A 6,000-nucleotide genomic window follows, 5' to 3' on the forward strand; every position below is an offset into this window, starting at 1 on the left:
TTCTATGGGGTTGCGAACCCCCTTCAGCTCCTTCAGTCCTTTCTCTAACTCCTTCATTGGGGATTCTGTGCTCAGTCCAATGGTTGGCTGTGAGCATCTGCCTCTGTATTTGTCAGGCTCTGGCCCAGCCTCTCAGGAGACATCCATATCAGGTTCCTGTCAGCAAGCACTTCTTTGACCAAGCCAGCTCAGTCAGTCAACAGGTTCTCCAGTGCAGGAGTGAGTATTAAAAAAAAAAAAAAGACAATTAGATAACATTATAGTATGACCACAGCCAGTTCTGAGGCTGAAGCTGGATTTTTTTCCCAATCTGCTTTTATACCATGTTAATTACATGCAAGTAATAAGGTGAAGCAGTAAAATAAACACAAATAGTCATGGAACAAGCAAGGTAATAAACAAAGTCCCATGATTATTCCATGATTACAGTTTCTAAGGGTTTATCAGGATGCCCAAGATATCTGAGCCTACATTCCTGTCATAGCCCAAAGTCATATTCTTGCCTGAAGCTGACTTAAGTAAGATTCCTGCCTGAACTTACTTCCCTGTTCTAGTCTAAATTTAGATTCCTGCTTGAATCCCCACTTTCTTGTCCTGGCACAATGTCAGATTCCTGCCAAGTGGTCCCCAAAGCCCTCCACACTTCTTGGCATCAGCAATAGTGTCTGGGGTTGGTGACTGTATACGGGATTGATACCCAGGGAAAGCAGTCTCTGGATGGCCTTTCCTTTAGTCTCTGCCCCACTCTTTGTTCCTGTATTTCCTTTAGACAGGAGCAATTCTGGGTTAAAATTTTGAGAAGGGTGGGTGGCACTAACACTCAATTGGGGGCTATGCCTAACTTCTGGATATTGTCTCTATAGGTTCTCTTGCCCCCTTGTTGGTTATTTCAGCTAATGCCATTCCCATTGGGCCCTGGTAGTCTCTTGCTCTCTTGGAGTCTGGGACTTTCTGTTGGCTATTCCCAGTTCCCCATCTCCCATTGCTATATGCCTCTATTCAATTTCCTGACCCTCAGTACATTTCCCCCATCTCCTCCCACACCTGATCCATACTGACCTGGTCTGCAGGTCAGTCAATGGGGTCTACAAGGAGGGAGTGGGGAGAGAGGGGAAAGAGACTCGAAGAATAGAGACAAGGCAGTCTATCTGATCAAGTCTCGTTTACTGAAAGGCAACTATGGGTATATATAAGCACAAGCTGGGGAATGCAGCTGGAGATACTTATCCACAAGTCCAAGATGTGTAGGAGAAAAGTGAGATGTTATCAGAGTGTGTTCAGCTGTGATGGGCTTCTTGCAAAAGCATCATGCTAGGAAAACAAGTCTCTCATCAGGGTGGAAAAGTACCACCTGTAAGTAAATAGCCCTACATGTCTGCAGAAATGATAGCCACTTTCTTCTAGGAGTTGGCTCCCAACACCTGCTCCCATTTTTTCCTCTCCCCCTTCTCTTTTCCTCCCAAATCCCACTCACCCTTTACCTACTGTGATTATTTTGTTCTCCCTTCTAAGTAGGACTGAGGCATCCACACTTTGGTTTTCTTTCTTCTTGACCTTAATATGGTTTGTAAGTTTTATCATTGGTATTCCAAGCTTTTTTCCTCATATTCAATTATCAGTGAGTGCATACCACATGTGCTCTTTTGTGATTGGGTCACCTCACTCAGAATGATATTTTCTAGTTCCATCCATTTGCCTTCAAATTTCTTGAGATCATTGTTTTCAATGGCTGAGTAGTACTCCATTATGTAAATGTACCACATTTTTTGTATCCATTCCTCTGTTGAGGTACATCTGGGTTGTTTCTAGCTTCTAGCTATTATGAATAAAGCTGCTATGAACATATATGAACATAGTGGGGCACATGTTCTTATTACGTGTTGGAGCATCTTCTGGGTGTATGCCCAGGAGTGGTATAGCTGGGTTCTCAGGTAGTACTATGCCCAATTTTCTGAGGAATCACCAGACTGATTTCCAGAGTGGTTGTACCAGCTTGCAATCCCACTAGCAATGGAGGAGTGTTCCTCCTCTACATCCTTGCCACCATCTGCTGTCACCTGAGATTCTTTTTTATCTTATCCATGCACTTGAAAGACCCCTCAAGAGAGGAGACCCTCACTCTAGTCTTGGGATTACACGACCCCCACAAAACTCACAAGAGACCAATATTGCTGCAAACACACAAGGTTTATTCAGGGAAACCAGTGCACTGGGGCCAAGCTTGTAACCCACATAGGGGCAGAGGAGTTCGACCCTTAGCTCAAGAAGTGTAGGGTATTTAAAGGAAAAAAACCCCACAAACCAGGGGGAGTAAGGGGAATTCAACCTAAGTTATTCAGTCAGTTAGGGAGGGGAACATATTTATTTTAGGAATGTAATCTTCAGCAGGGTGGAGAGCCTCTCGAACCAGTTGACCTTCATTCGGGAACCAGAGCCCTGAGGCTCTGAGTTAGCCAAATTCCTGGAACCCAGAGCTCTGAACTGGCTGACCTGCATTCTTAGTTCTGCTCAGTCTGCTAGGGGTCATAAACCTTTTTTTATTTTTTATTTTTTTTACTTTTCATACTTTTCATTCCCAACTTCTTCTAGTACATAGTTCTAATCATAGAACTAAATATCAGTATCATCATAATCTGGATTTCCTTGACCTTGTAAAGTATGATATTGTTGGTGTAACATTAAAATGTGAACAGCACTTATTCTTTCCCTGACAAAAGCAACTAATTTATTTAGCACACATGGACCTATAGTGAAGAGCAAAAGTAGGATTAAAAGGGGCCCAGCAAGGGAAGACACCAAAGTAGTCATCCACGGGGATTTACTAAAACCAACTCTCAAACTAGTTTTGCTGTGCTTCTCTATCTCTCTGTCTTTTATCTAGTCTTTCTCTGAGCTTACTCATGGAGTCTCTAATGTCTCCTGAATGGTCTACATAAAAGCAACATTCTTCTTTGAGGGCAACGCATAGACCTCCATCTTTTAGAAACAGTAAGTCTAATCCCCTCTTATTTTGTAAGACCACCTCCGAGAGGGAAGTCAGGGATTCTTGGAGGTCAAAGTCCTTTTTATTCTGTCTGTATTTAAATCAATGGCAGCTTTTAACTCTCCATAAGCCTTATGCTGCAATGCCATAGCAGATGTTCCTGTAGCTGCCTCCGCAGTCTCTAAGCCTAGTCCCAACATAACTGTCAGGGGAACCCCAAACTCTCTTCTATTGCCAGGCACTACCTTACTAGCTCTCAAGCTTCCTAGCTTCTCTTCTTTCCTATCTTATCTCTCTTTAGCTCTCTAGCCTCTTATTCCTTCTGTTTCTTTGCTCGCACTAGACTCCATACCTTCTCCTAAACATTCTATCTCTTCACTATGCCCTTTCACAGTCTTTATGCAACATTCCTTTTTTTTTCAGTTTTTTTCTGTTATAAAATACTTTCTCAGCTACCTGTACTAGTTCTCTTAACAACCTGTCTTGCCTCTTTCGTAGTCTTTCAACTCCATCAGAAATCTAGGACTGACTGGATAATAGAGAATATATGGGAAGCCTAACACAGCTTCCAAAAATATTGACAATTGATAGAGACTGCTGGACACCTGGACAGTTCTTACTTCAAAACATTGGAGCATCAATCTTCAGCCTTCTGGCCCATGAATGTCTGAAAACAGGAACGTTAAGGACTCGCCTACTCTGTCTCGGCAGATATAAGCTATCCTAGGCCTGTGTGTCCTTTTTGGACAGTATTGTCTGCAGATGAAGAGGCAACTTTTGCCTAGTGGTTGTCTTGCCAATGATGCACAATTTCTTTTTTGAGTCTGAGAAAGGGGTACTGTCCAGAACAGACAAGTCTCTAGCCAAATGAATAAATTATATCAAATGCCACATTCTGTGGATTTTTGATGTTTTTGAAAACCAATTATCTATGTAAAGTAATCTGGACTATTGTCTGTGAACTCCTCTCAGTTATTTTTAATTAAAATCTTGAAATCACCCTAACAATAAACTCAGAGCCATGAATTTGCTAATTTGGCCCTAAACTCACAGGTCTAAACATCTCAGATCTATCTATAATAGCAGTAAAAGAAGGACTGTGTCTAAGCCCTGTCTACTAGGGAAATAAAAGAATTACTTATAAGCCTATAGACAACTCTTACTGAAATCAGAAATCTCTTAAGTGAATGTAGAAAATTTCATCTTTTGGTCTTGATGTATGCACAGCAGAACTGTATTAGCTACACCTCTCAGTCAATAAGAACACTATTGTACACCCAATCTTAACAACAAATTCTCAATTTAAAAGCTCTTACTCATTTCTTGCATACCAGTTTAAGATGTAAATAGTTTATGACACAAGCTTCAACTCTTACCAATTACTACTACAAACATAGGATACAAAACTCAAAACTAATGATATAAATGTTAAAGCAAATTTTCTGGGAATAAGCTGTCTATCTGAAGAAATACTCAAATACCTGACCAGATTCTAGTCACACAATGCTTCCAATTTAAATTATCAGTGCACCAATCAAATCATTTTCAGTATAGGATAAACATTATCAGAAGGTCCTTTTACCAAAGAAAACTTTGATTTTGTATCAAAATAAATTCTATACCAAATAGGAAGATATGACTTTAACTCAATAACAAATCATAGGGCTTTCTATTAAATGCGATTCTAGCTATACAATTAAATCTGGCTACCTTTCCCTATGCTAAATATGACCATTTTACATTTTCTAGAAACACAACCTATCAACAACCCTCTCCAGCCCCAAATCCTGGGGAACTGGGTAGACGATTCATCATAGCTTCTTCAAGCTGAACGGGGGTGTTGAGATATAAGGAGGAGAAAGGAAAAACAGAATTAATTAGTCTTCCGATGTCTGTGTCTTAACTAGATCAGGCTGAAATTCAGGACACCAGGAATTCAAGCAGGCCAGTTTAGCACGTCTGATGAAGGAATTTACCAAGGCTGTACATTTCTGCAACATATGAATCTCAAAACAAATTTTCAGTATCATTAAGATATATATATGTATATATACATATATATATATGCATATATATTTGATTCTTTGGACTCTAGCTTTCTGGAAGGTATAAATACTTTAAGCATCCTTTCTCAAAAACAATAAAACAAAACCTTTACTTATAAATACAAAGAGATCTATCTGGGTGGTATTTGGGTTCTCAGTGCCTCAAAATCTCCAAATAAGAAAGTCTCCAATTCTCATATAAAGGACAAGATAAAATTCCTTATTTTGATAATGCTAAGAGTGTACCAGCTGTTTCAGGTTTCCTTCCTAGGCTTTTATTCTCTAGGGAAAAGGGTGCTAGCAATTCACCTTTTATTTCTAAGGCAAACCAATTCTTCTGTTTGGCTCTCTTGTTTAGAGTGCCTCAGACTCTTACCAATATCTGATAAAAGCAGGCAATTACCACTGCTCTCTCTCTCCCACAGACCTAGCCTATAATTTTGCCATAGCAAGGGGGCTGGCTCAGAGCTGTTCTTTGTTCTAATTGGTGCGCTTGGGTCACACGACCCAACTTTGGAGCTCCTGAGTCCCCCTTATCCAGGTGATCACCCAACCGAGGAATATAGACTTAATATAGAATATAAACTCCCAGGGTAATAATTTTAAAGAATGAATCTACCGGCAAACTTCATTTCTCGATGGTCCTTCTTAGCTGTCCTGGAGCCGGTCACAGCACACTACCGCCACTGTGGAAGTGTGTCTGGACAGTGCCAGTTGCCAGTGGGGGGGCAGTCCCCTGCTCTCTCTCTTGGCCCTGGGATTTTGCCAACACCCACACTTCTCGGCAACTGCCCCTTCCCCCACAGCTGCTGCCACAGCCACCACTGCAGTAGCAGCTGCCACCACAGGCCCTGGGTAGGTGTGCAGTGGGCAGTGCATCCTCGCAGCCACACAGTCTCTGCCACGCATCAAGCCCTGAGCACACAACCTGTTCTTTGCCCAAGCCCCAGAGGCAGCTCGACTTGGGTATTG

Source organism: Mastomys coucha, unplaced genomic scaffold, assembly GCF_008632895.1.
Source record: "Mastomys coucha isolate ucsf_1 unplaced genomic scaffold, UCSF_Mcou_1 pScaffold20, whole genome shotgun sequence".
Classification (NCBI taxonomy): Eukaryota; Metazoa; Chordata; class Mammalia; order Rodentia; family Muridae; genus Mastomys; species Mastomys coucha.